This window comes from Aplidium turbinatum, chromosome 8, assembly GCF_918807975.1.
Source record: "Aplidium turbinatum chromosome 8, kaAplTurb1.1, whole genome shotgun sequence".
NCBI classification, from domain to species: Eukaryota; Metazoa; Chordata; class Ascidiacea; order Aplousobranchia; family Polyclinidae; genus Aplidium; species Aplidium turbinatum.
The window spans coordinates 31152174-31171532 of NC_137479.1; the positions used below are offsets into that span (position 1 = coordinate 31152174).

The 19359-nt window shown below is 38.3% G+C and overlaps 1 non-coding gene across 1 annotated transcript; it reads left to right on the forward strand.

Annotated features, from left to right (window-relative positions):
- The first annotated feature begins 18197 nt into the window (after positions 1-18197).
- Positions 18198-18286, forward strand: Trnai-uau (transfer RNA isoleucine (anticodon UAU)). Its single transcript is given in 2 exon segments — positions 18198-18235; positions 18251-18286. It is a non-coding gene; the product is annotated as a tRNA-Ile (tRNA).
- Positions 18287-19359: the final 1073 nt, after the last annotated feature.

Below are 19359 nucleotides of genomic sequence, written 5' to 3' on the forward strand. Positions count from 1 at the left end.
CAGAACTTTACCGTCATAATTGCTTAAAATGGCGGAAAAAGTTAAGACAAAAACTATCATGTCTTCTGCTTCAAAGACAAAATATCTATTTTATTCTTTTTGCTAGCTAAGTTATTTCTTTCCTTGTAAAGGCGTAAAAAAGCGTAACAAAAACGGTTCGATGCATGTGTCTGGTTGAAGAACGATTGTATGGAGAAAATAAAAATTAAATAAAGCCACTTTCTCATTTCAAACTTTGTTTCAGGTGAAGAGGTACCCAGCAACACGAATCCAGCTTGCGATGACTTGAGGAAAGGAGATTGCGATTATTGGTTGGAGCAAGGCTACTGCGTCACTCCTCTGTACGAGAAGTTTATGACGACAAACTGCAAGCGCTCCTGTGGCTTGTGCCCAGGTGAGCCATCCCAGATAGCAAACTTCGTCATTTTTACATTGATTCAACGTCTGCAGACGACCAATGTAAAAACGACAGGGTTTGTTGTTTAACTTGACTCAATTGACGTTGTCTAATGGCGAAGATTACCCAAGCTCTGATTTGTAATCAATAAGGTCTGCAAGACTTTATTCTTCTTGATTAAGCAAAAAAACTAGAATTTTAAATGACGGCAGTGAAGCTGTTGAGTAATGTTTTCTTACATTTGCTTCGGAAAGTTTGAAATTATCATAGGCTACTGTGACGCAACAAATACGTATAGCCATCACTTGTGTGACGTGACTTAGTTTTTACGTAACTGAGTCATGAACAAAGATAAAACATTTTTTCGATAAAAGCTGTTTTCTCAGATCAAATCGAACAAAAAGCATCAACTATCATTGTTGCTACCACCCATTTCATAGAACCGATGAGACCGCTTGATATGGAAAGTATAACAACACCTTCACCAACGACGTCATCGATAGAGACAACCACCCAAGACGCTATGCTAACGACAGGCTCCGTAGCAACAACAACAGTTGGTATGACAACAACTTCTAGCACTAACATAGCAGCAACCACTGAAATTTTGGAAACTTTAAAGACACCAGTTCTAACAACATCAAACCCAGAAGCTGAAACAGAAATTTCGACAACCACAGCGAATGAAACTAATGCTACACCTGTATTGAATACAACAAGTTTCAGGAGCAACTTAACAGTGGAAGTTACAACAGCTATTTTAAGCAGTGCACCAACTGAAATGGCAACACTCACTTCATCAGTGATGTCAACAGGAACTGAGACAATTATTGAGTCAACATCATCACAAACAACTTCACCAAAAACTATCACATTACCTTCAACAACATCAGCAACAACGTCTCCAATGCTTCATGCCATATCAACATCAGCAACAACGTCTCCAATGCTTCATGCCATATCAACAGGTGAGAGTAGGCTAACAATGATTAGCCAACAACCATGCTGATTTGTAGCCCACGATTGTGTGGTGATTATATCTATCAACTTACTGCAGGGGTCACCAACTGGCGGCCCGCGGAAGGTATCAGCGCACAAGCACAACCCAAAATACTTTTCTTGAGGAGTTAAACAGGATGAAGGCAAAAAATTTTTTCCGGGAAGCATATGTTCGCTTTGCATACGATTCCACCGCCTACCAATCAGATTGTAGTTCTAGGTAGGGGTCGTTAAAAGTTATTCCAATGCGATGTCCATCCACACTGTCCCAGTGATTGATTAAAACTTCTGTTTTCGAATTTCGAAAATGTCTTGTGAGCATAGGGTTGCTTATTTTAATTTTGTAAATGTCCTGTAAACACTAGTGTGCGTTTCACCGTTATTGGATTTCACGAGCAGTGTTCCTTTATGCAAGTTTTTGTTGGCAAAATAGGCCGGTGTGCCAACTCAATTTATAATAAATTGGAAAAATATTATATATAAATTTAAAGATATTTTCTGGTATGAAAATATCTAGCTTAGTACTGCAAAATGTTGTTAATCAACAATTCTTGCTATGCTGATAAGCACCGCAAGTGTCTATGAGCGCAAGTGACATTTGGCTAATAATCAAGGAAAGACGGTTTTATAGACTCTCACAAAAAGGATGAAAAACCAACTCCTTGCTTTTTTAGAGGGAACACTGTTCATGAGTTACGATAGAAACGATTTTTCGGTGATTTCCACAAACGTTTGTTTCATGGTGCCTGGTTTCTTTCTCCCTGTTATTGGAGCCTATTTTTTGCTGATATGTTTGCAGGTCACTATTGTTGCTTGTATTGCGATGTGTCAAACATTTCCATGTTTACTGAAACTGTTAATGGCAAGATGTCTTTTGTGAAGCGAAGTGACAACACCAGTGGCGTAGCTGGGGAATGTGCCGCCCGGGGCGGATTCGGATTTTGCCGCCCCTTCAAGAAAAAACATGTGAAAATGAAATGCGTTTTTTTATCAGATTATAATCAAAATCAAAAATCGTAGTCTGAAAGTGCTGCCCCCTGACGTGGCGCCCGGGGCGATCCGCCCTCCCCCGCCCCCTAGCTACGCCACTGGACAACACCACTCTTTGCTTGGCGATGAATATTCTGATGAAACCGCTCGCCTCGCTATACAAGTGGCCTCGTTTATTAGGTAATGTTTAAGAAGTCAAAAGTGTTGTTAAAGGAGCTTGGCCTGGCAGTAGCGTTGTTCGACTAATTTTGTTGCTGCGGTATTCTAAGATTTAAGAACATATAACGCTGGATACTGAGTACGAAATGCGTTCTTTTCTAGCATAAGAGTCAACCTACCCAAAATTTTATTAGTGTGGCCCGCCACAGCTCTCCTAAGTGCCAAAGTGGCCCGCATGCAAAAAAGGTTGGTGACCCCTGACTTACTGTCAATGCATTGGGGAATCACCCTTTGTTTTTGAAAGTTGGTCGTTCAGTCGTTCATTGTACAATGTACATTGACCGGAAAACAACGTTGAGAATTAAAAATATTTTGATTTGACTGCCACAGTCAGTTGAGATAATTTCACAACAAAATACGTTGAAACTGGCAGACTGTTTAACAGGTTTAAAGAACTTGGCTTTGTTTGATTTTAAACGTATGGCAGTAGTGGAATTGCCCAACGCTTCCACCAACAATCGTATGATTAGAGGTTTTTAAACTAGGTTTTATAACTTGAATTGAGCATCATCAGTATATTACATCATTTATTACAACTAATTGCTAAATATTGAATTAGGCTGTTCACCAGGCATTTAGTTAAACAACATGATATACATTTTTATGGTAGCCTAGAAACTAAGCTGAATGCAGTGCTTCCACTTTCAAATTTTCAATTTCCCTAAATTTAGTGTACAGTTTGCTTAAATTTCCCTAAATCATACCTTGAAATTCCCTAAAAATTTCCCTAAAATAAAAGAACAAATATGTGTTGAAAATAGCATAAAAAAAAACAGGTTTCTATATGTAGCGACAGATAAAAAAACAACGAATGATAGATACACATGAGAATTTGATAAGCACACAAAAAATGGCAAAAAATGAAACAACAAAAGAATCTCGCTCAATCAACAGAAATTTTTAAAATTATCCAATTGTTTCGGGATCTGCTACTGCCACAATTATGCATTTACAATATACACAATTACAAACCAGCCAAAATTTTGTTCTGAATTCTCTTGCTTCTTCATACTGTGTGAGCCATTTAATATCAATTCATTGATTTTTCAGAGAGAAAACTTTAATTTGTCTGTTGCGAGAGTAGTACGGTACAATTAGATACAATATGAATAAGATAGCACCATAGCAATCTAGATACCACAACAGACAGGAAGCAACAAAAGAAATCAGTCATCGAGTCAGCTTCCCTGTTTTTAATGTGACAAATGTGAAGCATCGGCAAATTACGGTTTGTTATTTTGCTAGTTTCCCTTTTGTTACTTTGCTGTTCACTACATGTTTGTGCCAGCAATGAAAAATAAAATTGAAAAGAAATTAAAAATATAACAAGTTTTCTAAACTTCTTATTTTAAGGGCACTTTTAAAAATGAATTTTGATGTCAGAGAAGACTCCACCAAATAAAAAGTTACAACAAAATACAAGTGATACTTAAACAAACACGTTTTCAAAAATGGGCTGCCTAAAACACAATTTGAACTTTTGAAGGCACTTCGCAGCAGCCAGCTTCGATAAATTCTATACCGTAGCGAATCAGTGCAAGGCCATTTAAATTTTCAACTTTGTTGACTCCTGGCCTGAAAATTTCCTGCGAAATTCCAGTGTTTCAAAATAAAATTGAAGAACCTAAATTTAAAGCTTTTTTTTTTAAATTACCAGCCAAATTCTAATTTATAAAAAAAAATTGATTTCGTTTTGTAAAATTTAAATTTCCCTAAATATTTCCCTAAAACAAGCAATTCCCTAAAAATTTCCCTACAGCCAAAAATTTACTCCAAATTTCCCTAATTTAGGGAAATTTCCCTAAAAGTGGAAACACTGGCTGAATGAACTATCACAAGATGTTTTAAGATAATAATCTGTTTTGCTGTGCTAAACAGAACAGGTAGTCACCAGTGGCGTACCGTGACCACTTTAACAGGGTGTTCAGTGACGGTAAAGCAACAGCGGGGGGTCTGGGGGGCCTCCCCCAGAAAATTTGAAAAATTAACATTGAATTTGGTGCGTTCTGAGAGCATTTTCAGCACAAATTCTGAACATGAACAGAACTGACAAAAATAATGTTGTCGGAATGGAGAAGAATACAAAATAGATATTTATTTGACAGCGCCTATTGAATGAATGACTTAATAATATCAAACATTAAGTTGCATTTCTAAAGTCACATAGCATACTTCAGTTCACTTTTTATTTCCGACCATCAAAACGAACAATATTACTTGCCATCCATAACACAGCAGGAGTCTGAAAAAACGCGAAAGTTAAAGCGTGCTCGAGATGGAAATGATTTACTTCATGCAAGGATTAGGCACGGTCGCAACACCTTGAGAAATGTACAAGCGAATTGAAAACAAACAGGTGAAAGTTAAAACAAAAAACAATAGCAAAGCAACTCGATAATAAACAAGAAAAGAAAGTCGATTGCTATGTTGGTCGGCTGTACTTTTATCCGCCGTACTACTTAGTAAAAACGAAACTGTTTAAAACCTCGACTAATTTACTGGCACTTGGTACATAAAAAACATTTTATCTTATCTTGTTTCCAACTCTGATCACCTCAAACTCTAGTCCAACAAGCTAAAACTTGCTATTGCCTGGGATTCCCCCAATGACGCGCCAAGGTGTTCAGATCAGCGAGTGAGTAGCCTGGCTGAACTAAAACCATTGCTGTTTTCGCTGCCTTGTGACGTCATTTTTTTTAATTGTTTATTTTAAATAGCACTCGCCAAGCTGTCAGTGCACACCCAGCTTAAAGGTAATGACCGAAAAAAATTAAAGGCAATGACCTCAAACGTTGGAGTATTAAAATTAGAAGGGGACGAGTTTTGCAATTGAAAAGAAAGCAATCAGCATGCAGCAAGATGTTAGAATATCAGGAAAGTAAAGAACATCGACAACCGATGGAAATTTTTTTTTCTGGATTTCTTGGGGTGTTCAGTGAACACCCTGAATATACGCCACTGGTAGTCACTACCTGATCTAGCCCCCTGGAGAACTTAGTCGTATCTGATTGACGAAACGTCGGAATAAAAAGAAATAATCACCGTATGCATTTTGTGACAGTTCAACTTAGTTTGCACCAGAAGAACATGTACCGTACCATGTTATCTAATTGCTAAATAGCTACCTTTCTTTATTTGACGTTGTAGCAGACTTCAAGTACAACTGGTAACTCACAAAAAAAGCGCTTGACGAATCCGGCAACTATCAATTGCAACAAAAGATTTAAATACATCGAGATTTTTGCTTCATCAGCATAAAAAAGTTAAATAAATTAAATAAGAAAAGTTATGTTCAAAATGGTTCACTGCAGAACACCGTAACTTTACTTGCAAGTGTATATCTTCTTGTAAAAAAGTGATTTATTATTGTAATCTTTCAAACATAGGCTACTAATAATTTAATTTCAATTTTGTTTTTTCGGAAGAAATATCAAAATTTTGCTGCAACGATATTTTTTCAATCTTATTTCAGTGGCTCCCTCTGACGGATGTCTGGATGTAGCTAATTTGTGTAGATTCCTCATTTTCTTGTGTCCAACAAGTCAGTTTGCTCGAACTTACTGTAAGAAAACGTGCGGAGTTTGTTCAAAAACCGATACTAGCTTCACAACAACAAATGGTAAAAATAAACTGTTTTATTTAACTGAAAAATGTTTATTTTTGTTGAGGTGTTGTTGTAAGCACACTTTCAAATTAACTTGAAAATTTAATATGTCTTAAAACGCGATGTTATCGCAAAATTTTATGTTTTTTTTATTATACTTAAACTGATATATTTTATGTTGACTGCAACACATTTCAATATTTTTGATATTCTGTAATTCTAAATAATTTGCTTCTCTCTTACGCTTCAAACTTCGACTCTCGGAGTTCGACGTAAGCGCAAGTTCGACTCTCGGGGTGTGCGCTTCAGCAACGCATTTCAGGACTACTCTCCATTCAGCGGCATCTAATGGATAGAATAATTCCCCAGCAACAACACTTCAACAATCGGAAAACTTCACTCTGCCAATCTCGGTAACCGGCCTTGCGTCAAGAGCCTCTACAAGTATGCGACACTACCAGGAATAACCTATCAAGGCTTTGTCAGTCCGAGGATAAAGATTCAATACCAACCAACCAAACCAAACCAAACCATTGACTAGTCGTGATGGAAACGAACGTTTGTCAAGTACAAGCTGAAGCAACATCAAGATATTTTTGATTAAAGTGAAGTTGTATTCAGTTTTTTTTAAGCATTTCTAACAACAAGAATGTGAACATAATACATAGGATACAGGGCCGGATTTAGCTGATGGGGGGCCCGGGGCACTTTAAGATTGGGGGGCCCCCGTGCAAAAAAATTTTTCGCGCCTTCGGCGCGAAAAACTATCTCTACGTCTACAGTAGCATCAGTCCAGTATTGCACAGCATTTTGCAGAAACTTTAAAGGTCAAAAAAAAAAAAATAACACAAAATCACATTTTTTTCCACATAGGGGGGCCCTTCAAAAGTCGGGGGGCCCGGGGCAACTGCCCCCTCTGCCCCCCCCTAAATCCGGGCCTGATAGGATAGCAAACAAGCTTATAATAATACGGATTTTTGTAAAGCGCTTTATCTTTCACAAAAGCTGTTGCTCTCAAAGCAGACAGTTCCAGCGTAGTCCTAGTCTATAAAGCGCGATCGAGTAGCCTACGTTGCGCGTGTGTGATGCAAATTGTTTTATAACATTTTAACATCATTAGAGCCACAAGTTTCTCAAGGAAGTGTCGCAACGAGTCTTCCTGCAACAACCCGGATCAATGATTTGTTGCATCACACAACCTCTCAACAAGAAACAACGCAAGTTGCAATGAATGACGTGGACCTGTCAATCAAGCCAACCACCAATGACGTATTTGAAGACGCAACCATTGATGACGTTTCGTTTACTGAAACTCAAACACAATCGTTAGCAGATAACTCCTTGTTAGAACAGACAACTGTGTCACACTTTAACAATGACAACCCGATTGTTACTTTAGCAACTACTGCAGCGCCAACAATCGTGTTCTTGTCTACTTCCAACCCAACTGCGATTTTAGCGGCAGCAGAAACAACCTCTTCTTCCTCACAAGAGTGCGCTGATGAGCATTCCAGTTGTGACGTATTCCCTCTTTATACTTGCACATCCTCCTCACTGATGCAGTTGTTCTGCAAGCGCACGTGCGGACTTTGTCAAGGTACAGTGATGCTTCTTTGTATTACACCTTCACATAAATAATTAATCGATGAAACCAGGTGATGCTGGTAAATGTTAAATTACTTTTACTCAGATCTGATAGTTCAATGCATTTTCCAATTTTGTGGCACAACTAGTCATAAGAAAAGCCATTTGAACTTAGGTCTATGGTCTGCTGAACTGAATTATCCACCAAGAAGGGCGTAGGCATTTCTCTCTACTGCAGCGTACTGTACAAAATAATGATAAAATTTAAGGGCTATGTAGTCGAAAGGGTGCCACTTCGCAATTTGATAAATAAAGTGACTTGCGTTCTTCTGGTGACTATAGGCCTTTAGGCTACCTACTGATGTTAAGGATGATACCTAGCATTTATTAGCAATGTCCGCCCCGTTGGCTCAGTGGTTACACGCCTGGCTCAAGATCAAGCGGCGCTGGTTCGACTCTCGGGGTGTGCGCTTCAGCAACGCATTTCAGGACTGCTCTCCAATCAGCGACAACTAATGGGTGGAATAATTCTCTGGCAACAACACTTCAACAATCGGAAAACTTCACTCTGCCAATCTCGGTAACCGGCCCTGCGTCAAGAGCCTCTACAAGTATGCGAAACTACCAGAAATAACCAATCAAGGCTTTGTCAGTCCGAGGATAAAGATTCAAAACCAGCCAACGTTTCGTCAGTGACGAATTTTTAGTCTTGTTTTTGTCAAATTTATTTTGTCCTCTTTAGATTTATCTTCTGACGTCAACACATCATCAGCTTTTGCAACATTTCCACCAATTACCTTATCTCACAGTGATGTTGTCACAGAAAAGATTTATTTCCGAACAACAACCAGCAAGCAACCCACCACGTCATTAAGTAATGGTGTCAGCACGAACGCAGTTTTGTTCAGAACTACCACTCCCCAGACCACTGGTGATTCAAAACCACCTGCTGATGGTGAGTAGAATGTTCAAAATCTACACGGCCGCCCAGGCCCGGATTTAGGGGGGGCAGAGAGGGCAGTTGCCCCGGGCCCCCCGACTTTTGAAGGGGCCCCCTATGTGGAAAAAATGTGATTTTGTGTTATTTTTTCCTTTTGGCCTTTAAAGTTTCTGCAAAATGCTGTGCAGTACTTGGCTTGAAAAAAATTTTTGCACGGGGCCCCCCAATCTAAAAGTGCCCCGGGCCCCCCATCAGCTAAATCCGGCCCTGCGGCCGCCCAATGCAGGTACTCGCCATGCTCAATGAAAGTTACACGCACAAGGCTGCACGGTATTACAACACATCTACGCATTATACAATTGCAACACTAGAAAAATCCAAACTTTTTACAATAATCCGACGTCTACAGACGTCCAAATGTAAAAAAGATGGATTTTTTTGTTACTTGGTTACCTATCAACCGTCAATCGAAAGCACAATTCTGAGATTTTCAATGAGAAACAGAAATGCTTAGGCTACTGAGAAATAGAAAACTTTTGGTGGAATTTATTATAAGAAAGGAAAGAAATCTGAAACCTGTTGAAATGGGTAAACAACACGGAAACCTGTCTCCTACTGGTCAGTGGTCACCAGTCGGAGATTCCACAATCGCAGTCAATAAAACGATCTCTCTGTTGTCAGATTGCGTCGACCAATACCAAGCCTGTCCTCGTCTCGTTATGCATTGTGACGTGAACGCCAACGTCACAATGAACTGCAGACGAACTTGTGGCAAGTGCGGTTCAGCAACAACAGAGGGAGCAAGCCCGGTTTCTATAACAACTCAAACCCGTAAGTTTCAGGTTAAGATGTCACTTTTGCCAACTTATTTAGGCTACCACGATAGACGAGATAGCAATAGGTGCATGTTAACTACAATCTAGACCAGTGGTTCTCAACCGGGCGGTACGGCCCCCCCGGGGGGGTTTGATTTTGCAGGAGGGCGGTATGATTACGGCTTAAAGGGGGGGAGGGCGTTTTGATTATCAGGGGCATTTTGGTTTAACCCATCTACCGACCAGCGTAACGATTTCGTCACATCATTGTCTGGATAATCTACTCTACATGCTCGCACCATGCCCAAGCAATTTCTCTTACACCAACCGTTTTGTTTACGAATGCCATCTATTTAAAATTTAAATTCAGTAATTTTTCAGTATATCACAAAATCTGGTGAGTTTCATTATGACGTAACCACTACTGCCAGTATACTGTTTTCATGCTCGCAAATATATATTTGCTTTTCGTAATTAATCGTTTTTGTTGGGGGGCCGGGCGGTAAAATTTCACCAGTTTAGCCTATAAAGGGGGCGTTGGGCCAAAAAATGTTGAGAAACACTGATCTAGACCATAAAAGTGTTTTGTACTAGACATAATTGATGCTACCAAATGGTAAAAAAAGATAAAGGTGTTTAGCAACCTCTTTCAACACTACATTTCCAAAGTGCTCCACATATCTTTTTGTTGGACTTATTTAAAGTTTTGTGTTAGATATGTCTTTTAGGCGATTGTACTAGGTAACGATTTCTATTATTAAATCACAATTTGTTGCAGCTTGCGAAGATACGTTTTCAAAGTGTTCGGAAATGTTATCAGCATGTGGGCAAACCGACGCTATTCCTTTTCTTAAAAAAAGTTGCCGCAAAACCTGCGGCTTTTGTTCCGTGCCAGGGGACTTCACAACTCCAACACCAATTGCTGATGATATGGGTACGTTTCAAATGGTCTTTGACACATTTATATGTTGATTTAGCATGAATAATTTTATGCAATTAAAATCAAAATTTTTAACACTTTTGTTTTACCATGTGCTATACAGTCGAATGCGTAAATTGAACGCCCAAAACAATAGAAAACTCACCACTTTCCACCACATCATGAGAAGCATGACCAACAAAAGGCTACTTGACCACATGAATATAGAAGACTTATTAAGTATAACGAAGCTACACCTAATTGCAGTAACAATAAAATCAAAAATTCTAAAACTGTTCCGCCACACTAAAAAATCAAAATACGGAGTCAGCAAAATCTGCATGGAAGAAAAAGTCAACGGAAAGAGAAAACGTGGCAGACAACCAAGGCGATGGCAGACAACATCCCGGCATGGTATGAACTCAATTTGGCAACACTGGACGAGTTAGCTCAGAACCCTGATTCATGGAGGCAGATGACCCATGCTGCTGCGCAGTATGCTTCAGGCAGAGATGGCGACTGAATATAATATGCAATTATATTCAGCATATATTAGGTGATTTTCATGACGACTATTGTTTGTTTTTGCAGATTGTTACGACACTCATGACGTATGTGGATTGTGGGCCGAATCTGGGTTCTGCGACAGCGCCATCTATCCTCAAATGCGTACCTTCATGCAGGCCAATTGCCGGAAGTCATGTCGCTCATGTTGTGAGTATAGAGCAGTGATAGGCAAATTATGGCCCCGCATTTCAATTAATCTGATGTTCTAGTAGCCTACTAGAAATGTTAAGTTTAATTTTTAAGTGTGTTTTGTTTTAAAAAGTAAAATATGAGTAACTCTTTGCCGTTTCACTTTTAATTCTGGTCTTTATTATGACCCAGCAACTACAGGCATAATCACTATTGGAATATGTCTTGAAAATTGCCACATATCCCTACTTTCAGGTCATGTACTAGTGAAAGAACGATCAAACTTATCGGTTGATACAAGATACATTGATACTTTGTCAGCCAATGGCAATGAGAAGAATGTTTTTCGGCTGAATTTCAAAATTGTGCTGTTCCGTTTTCTATTTAATAAAATCTCATGCTATTTTTAAAATGTTATTATGCAAAGCTCACATGATCATGCAAAGTTCGCTCGGGCTATCTAAAGATAAGGCCTGATTTGTCACATTTTGCATAAATTTCCGGATTTTGCTAACTTTGGGCGAATGCTTAAATAAATTTTTCTAAAAATTATATTTTTACGCTTTCTTTACTGTTTTCCTCACATGACACAATAGGTTTTAACATCCTCACATGTTGAAAAACAAAGAAAATTTGATTTCGAAGATTTTAGTCAGACTGTTAACTTTTCGATAACAGTCTGATTGAGCGTATTTCAACTTACCGGTACTTTTTTTCATTTGCTACTGTTTCCTCAAGGCAACAAAAAAGCTTTTATATCATTAGGAGACAGCAAAAAGTAAAACAATCTCAGAAAATGTCAGTCAAGGACTAGCAGTAGCGGTAATCAAAATCTGCAAAATGTGACAAATCAGGCCGCATCTCCAGGTGGCCATGGATCATATCACAACAGTATTTGTCAATATTTTTCAAAAATTAAGCTCATTCATTCAGAGTCCAAAAATAACAGAACAAGCTTTGATCTTCTCAGCTACAGCTGCGTGGTCTGAATGGAGTGAGTGTTCTCTCACCTGTGGAGGAGGACAACAGAAGAGGATGAAGATGGCTTGTCATAATGGTGAGGATTGCTGATGAATAATCAGTGGAGGAGGCTAATAATTCTATTCTTCTTTGTTTTATTAAACTTTTGAAATCACAAAAGTTTTCTTCAGCCAGGTATTCAAAGATGTTACAACAAAATGGTTAATTTTCAAATAACTTTAATTTCAACTACAAAATATACTCAGATTTTATTCAAAATACTTTAACGATTTTAAATTTTTATTGCTTCAAGACAATTCAGTTTTTCGTTTTTATTTATCAAATTTATGATTAGTTTGGAAAAACTCTATGAATCCTAATATGACCCTCCTATATTTCAAACCTAGTTTACTTTATGACTGACATGGAATGCTATTTCCAGATTCGTGCGGGGATCCTATAACCGAACAACGCGCATGTGCAATGGTGGTGTGTCCCAAACATCCGGGATCCTGCGAGGATAGACTTTCAGCAAGAGCTTGCCAGCAGTACAAAGATAAAAGTAATGAACCAACATTATGTCCTTTTAATTAAGTGCTGCAAGTTTTTTCGAATCGCTGCTCGAGTAGGCTATTGTAAGAGTTTGGAGAACTAAACCTAGGGGTGCTTGTATACAAATTCAGACAAAAAGTCAAACGAGAGATTTCCTCCCAAAGATTATTCCACCAATGAAGAAATTGTTTTCGAAACAGAATCATTTTTAATTTTTTTTTCGGTTGATTTCAAAACTTGAAAAATTTTCCTCGCTGTATTTAGCACGAAGATCAAGATGTTTGCACTCGTGCCAGGAATTTATGTCTGATCAGTTTTAAAGTACATGCTTCTTAGCAATACGAATGTAGATTAAATGCTTGCCTTTGAAAGCTGCTCTACCATAAGCCCTTAACTCACCCCCCATTTTGCGCTCTCCAACTGCAGATGCTTGCGGCGAGGAAATAGTTATAGCTCTCTGTGCCGCTACCTGCCTGATATGTAGAAACGAAACCGCCTTGCTGGAAGATGGCGGAAGGACGACATCCAACGGTAAGAACGTCAGATTAACGTCACTTTTTAAAATTGAAATTAAAAGCATAATTTTTGACACCTTCCTATTGATATTTCACTTGGGAAAGGCAGTGCACTTTTATTTTATTATTTTTTTGTAAAGTATGATTCTTTTGTGTGCTGAGTTATTTTTTGCTTATATTGTTGCTCTACTGTATTGTACAACAAAATACATCAATCGGTCAATATCTTAATATTTTTTTAACAAATAAAATTATATAAATTATATAATAAGTAGATAAAACTCTAATTTTGCAGTATGTTACAATTGGTTATAGGCGAATTCTTCGTAAACAATTCTTCGTAAAGCAATTCTTCGTAAGCAATTCTTCGTAAAACAATTGTTCGTAAACAGTTGTTGGTGAAATGAAATCCGTAAAAGAATTTTTCGTAAAGCATTTCTTCGTATACATCAAATCTCCATTGCATGCACGAACAAATGCTTTGAGAAGAATTGGTTTACAAAGAATTAACTTTACGAAGAATTGTTTTACGAAAAATTGCTTACGAAGAATTGCTTTACGAAGAACTGTTTACGAAGAAAACGTCCGACACCGTTACAATTTGATCTATTTTTGAACTGGTATTTCCGACGCTTCCAAGTTTCTTTATACTCGCAGAAACCAAAGGACTATGCATCGACAGACACCAGCGCTGTGGGAACTGGTCTGCGCGTGGGTTTTGTGAACGAACCTACAGTACATACATGGAGAAAAACTGCCCGAAATCGTGCAGATTGTGTCACGGTAACTGTGGTAAACTATTGTGTTAGCCACAAGAGTCACTCAAATTCAGGCTCAAAGCTGGTGACCTATTGAGAAGCTTTCACCACTCGGCTGCCTGGTCAAGTGCTGAGAGCTTCAGTATGGAATTCAAAAGGGCGCCCGTTTGACGTTGTGGTTGTGTTTGTGGTTGTGTCTTTGGCAAGACACTTAAAAACATGCCCGAAAGTGGAACGTAGATTGGCTTCCTTGCTTTCCCGTTTACTCAGCCCAATCTAAATCTTTCAGAGAAAGCTTAAATACAAAATAAAAAACGAAATTATGTAACTTCATAAAAAACATTTGAAGTGAGACAATTTGAAGCCTACACTTTCCAACTAACGCTCCCATGTTGTGGATTTGGCAAGACACAATGAAAGGACATTGCAATAAGTTGCCTGTAAATATGCTCTTGTACGTCATTCTGAAGTTTTGTATGTCTAGTTAATAATCATGTTTGTCGGACACGCACTCGCATACACATGTACACGTAGGCAGTGTTGGGCGCGATAACTCATTTTTCAGTTAAGCGATAACGATAATCGATAAACGAAAAATGCCTAAAGCGATAACGATAAACGATAAATCAAAAAAAGTTAAGCGATAACGATAAACGATAAATTATCGCCGATAATGTCCGATAACGATAAATTTTTTTTTTTTGATTAGCGCTGCCCCATCCCATGCAGCACGAACTGTTTTCATCAACATGACGAAAAATCGAACATAATATACTGTAAAGGGACAAAACTTTTTATAAGTTATGCATGAATAGAATCGCAACAGCGGCAGTAGGTATCGAATCTTCAACCTCTTGATCCAGAATCAAACCACTGAGGTAACCGCCGTGCTTATAATTACACCTTCAGATACCAGTTGGATGCTTTTATTAATTGAGTTACACTGCCGCTTACGTGCAGTAGGCAAAAAAATTAAATCAAATAAAAATACCATAAAAAATTCCAAACTTTGTATTTTGCTTTCTGCAGGGCTGTTTACAGCAAAGTCAGCAATAATTAAAAAAATTCCAAAAAACGCCAAATGCTTGAAAATTTATCAGTAATCTTAAGCGTTATTGGTAGTAAAAATGTGCATACACTGAAATCCATCAAGCTTGTGAAATTTGATAACGGATTTGCCTAGCGTCTTATATATAGGACGGCTTTTTTTTCAAAAAGTACAAACACAATTAGGAAAAAAATAATTGTGATATGTTTTTTAGGTCATAATTATGCAATATTTAAATTTTCCGAATTTTTTTTTAAGTAGCCTACTTTCACTTTCGGCACAAATGGGTTAACTTTTTAAGTTAAGTGGCACTTACACATTTGGTTATTGTTTTTGGATGAAAGTTATATCGCCAAGCTAGAAAAAAATCGATCTTACAGTCTATAACCGATCTTGTGTTGTTATTGTGTGTGAATTTTGTCTTTTAAACTGAGTTTGTGACGTAACCGCACGTCTCAAGGCAAGTTCTTGCAATTTTAGTTAATCTACTCATCTAAAAATTTAATGCACTTAAAACAGTAAGTTTCATGTTTTGACGAGAGAGATTTTATTTTTTACGACAATTACTAAAAACTAACACTTCCAACGAAAAAAGAAAACACAAAAATAAAATAGTTGATCGTGAGGTGGCGCGAAAGACCATGTTTCCAATGTAAAAGCGGCCTCGTATTGCGACACTTTCACAAACCACTTGCCAATTTCTGTTGCTTCGCTTCAAAGGAATCTGTACCGCCTGTGCGCTTACATTATAATTGTAAAGTTCACTCGCCATTGCCGATTGCAGCAAAACAACAAGAGACTTGTTGTATGCATTTCATTGCATTGCAATTTGCAACTCTAAAAATTATTGTGTTGTCAGGGCCGTCGCTGCAGGGGGCGTGCCCCCTCCCCTGACAACGACCTGTGCATACACACTTCAGGCACTGAAGAAGAACTGGTTTTAATTTTAGTTTCATTAACTAGGTGGCTGGTAAAAATATTACTTTTCATGGTCTTTCCACTTGTGCGTTGATCCGAAATAAAATTTATCGGCGATTAATTATCGGCGATAATCACATATTGCCTTTGGCGATAACGATAAACGATAACTGAAAAAATAATTGAGCGATAACGATAAGCGATAAAAATTTATCGCCGATAATTATCGCCGATAAATTATCGCCGATAATGCCCATCACTGCACGTAGGCTACACTGACTTTTATTCTTCTCTTCATGTATCAGTGTGGAAACCTTGGAGCCAGTGGACACCTTGCAACGCAACGTGTGGCGGTGGTGTTCAAACACGTAATCGTACGTGTACTTCGGGTCAATGTGTAGGAGAGAGTGTGGATACTGTCAAGTGTAATTCCTTCGTTTGTCATTGTAAGTTCGCTTAGCCATACAGACTGCAGTATGTCCACACAATTTCATAATGAGACAATGGCAAGATAACGTATTTTGCGTCATAATGAATCCTAATCTTGGAAGGTTATGTATTTGGAAAAGACAATTTCAAAATAAGTTTTCGTCAAATGTTCTGTCTATTTAAAGATCTACTTCGAGCCATCTCATTGAAATATTGCGTTTCTTTACAACTTGTAACAAATTTGAAATAAGCAAAATAGTTTACAAACCGTTTTTTTTCTGTGGAAAATATGAACTTGCTACAAAATCTCCTTGACTGATGACTTTGTTTCTTACAAAGACTGAGTTGTTATCTGTCATCTTCAAAACTATAAGTTTAGGCTTCCAATCTTCCCTGATGATTGTTCCTACTGCAGCTTACACCTTCTTTCGTCAGTAACACTGACTTGGACTTCGCAATGTCTAATTCCTAGTTTTTAACCATGTCTTAAACATGCCTGTAGTATTCATGAGGGAAGTGTACGGTATTGTAGTTACAAAAACATGATACGTTTTTCTGATGCAAACTAAGGTAAACTAGCCATGTTGGACAGGTAGTCACTACCTAATTTATCCTCCTGAAGAAGAAGTCAGTCGTGTCTGATTGACAAAACGTCGGAGTAAAAGCAGATTATCAGCTTATACATCTTGTGATAGTTCAGCTTAATTTGCACCAGAAGAACGCATCATGTTATTTAACTAAATGCCTGGTGAACAGCTTCCTTCACTTTGCTTCAATGAAAGTTTGTTTCATGATTGTGTTCTTTCATACCCAGCTTGTAGGAACCAAGTTCCAGGTTGTAACATCATGAAAGTTGTTGGGAAGTGTCAGAACATCCTCTACAAAGTTGTGTGCAAGGAAACATGCGGACTGTGCGTTCCACCACCGATGAAAGGTCAGTTGAAGAATGTTGACCGCGTTTATTTGTAGTTTGTACTTGCATTGTTTTTAAGAATTAAATTCTGTTAACAATTTATTTAGGTTCCTCTCTTTTGATTGGTTGACAATAGTTTTTGGCTCACAGATCTACATTTTAAGGAACGTTATAGTTTAGGCTACGTTGTTCTCTTTGGTATTTATGTTAATTGGTGAATAATTTGATTTGCATTGATCGACATCATGCGTCATCAAAGATATTTGTGATTTAATTAAGTAATAGATTCGTTGCTTGTAGGCCTATTGTTTTTCAAAAACTGAATTCAGCAACCAAATGTTTCAACGTCTGCAGACGTTACATCAATGTCAAAACGCCTGATTTGTTGTCTGGGTAGATTATGCAAGGCTTCTTGAAGTAAGCAATTGCAAGAGTATCAACAGAAATTTTTTATAAAATTTTTAATTCCAAGGTCGCTGTGCTGATACTAATACGAAATGTACGTCTTCCGTCCGGAAATGTGGCAACCCTGCTGTGGCATATGCGTGTCCTGTCACCTGTAAAAAGTGTGCACCCCCAGTGGATCATCCAACTGTTGCAACTTCACCACCGTACAGTGAGTATACATCGTTTTGTAACTTATAGGAAAGATTTGTGGTAGAACCATAAACATGAGATGCCAAATGTTCGTCTACAATCTATTTGTATAAATTATCTTTGTCACTCCTACATCTGAGTCTCGTTCTTGTGGAACAGGCATTTCTTAATCTGAAGTTTTATTATAGGTGGATGCTTTTAGTTCACTAATCAAATTGCTTTGTCCCAAATCGGGTACAAACTGTTAATACGTTTTCAGTCACTTTTTAAATTTTCCACCACGAATAATTTGAACCTTGAATTGGATAAAAAATAATTACAAAACATTCACCTCCGTCTTCGTAGCTCCAGTGGCGCAATCGGTTAGCGCGCCGTACTTATAAACAGTATCGGAGAAATGCGGAGGTTGTGAGTTCGAGCCTCACCTGGAGCAATATTTTTGATCAGAATTTATTTTTAAAAGAGTTGCGCACGATTGTTCCGCAAAACTGATGAAAGTTTTGTGAAAAATGCAGAAATTCTTTTATTTCTCAGATTAATCGGAAACATTTCTTTCGGTTACGATTCAGCTTTTACATCATCAATTCACGGTGTTTTATTTTGATGTTCTAATCATAATGCGTTCACCGTTTGTTGCGCAGTGAATAAAACTACAAGTGACGTTTGTGCCGATCAACACGACGGGTGCCCAGACGCGTTCGCCGGCGGCCATTGTTCGGATTCGAGAGTTTCAGCTATTTGTCCGCACGCGTGTGGACAATGCACCCGCACTGGAAAACAGCCCAAAAGTGGTGTTTCTACTGACATCACGTGTGCAAATCAATGGGAGTTTTGTGACCGCTTGGTGGAAGGATGTGCTAACAACTTGTACATTCAGCAGAACTGTCCTGTGGCGTGCAATGTCTGCTCCACCAGTCCTCTTGTTACAGGTAAGTTATTTAAAACAGCTAGATGGACATTAAAAGACGCACCCGCCACAAAAAGCTGTTCCTATTGTTCCTGGTGCACAAATGTTTGCTTAGGTTGACCGATTTTTTTTTTGCAGCCAAAGTCATATTGTAGCCTACCCAAACTTTTTATTCTAATTTTTATTAAAAGTAGAGTTATGATTTGAACATTCTGTTTTGATTTTCAATCCAAGACTCTTGCTTTCTTGCAAAGTAGAGCAAATCAAAATTTGAAGAGTTTTTAGTTACAGCGCGACCATCAGCAGGAGCCTGCATCGATCTTGTGGCGCAATGTCCGGAGCTTGCGGGAAGAGGAGGTTGCCGCGATCCAACGGTTGCTGAGGGATGCAAGGTATCATGCCAACATCCCTGCACTCTCGTTAAGAAGAAACAAGTCTCCTCCCAAGGTCAGAATAATGTTTGGCTTGTGTTTAAATAAACTTTGTCATGTCAGTACGTTGCTCCACCAGATGCGCAATCAGGCTACGGACTTTCGGATGAAATAAACGGAAGGTGTTTTCCACAAATTGAATCTTTTCGTAGGTTGGTTTTGAATCTA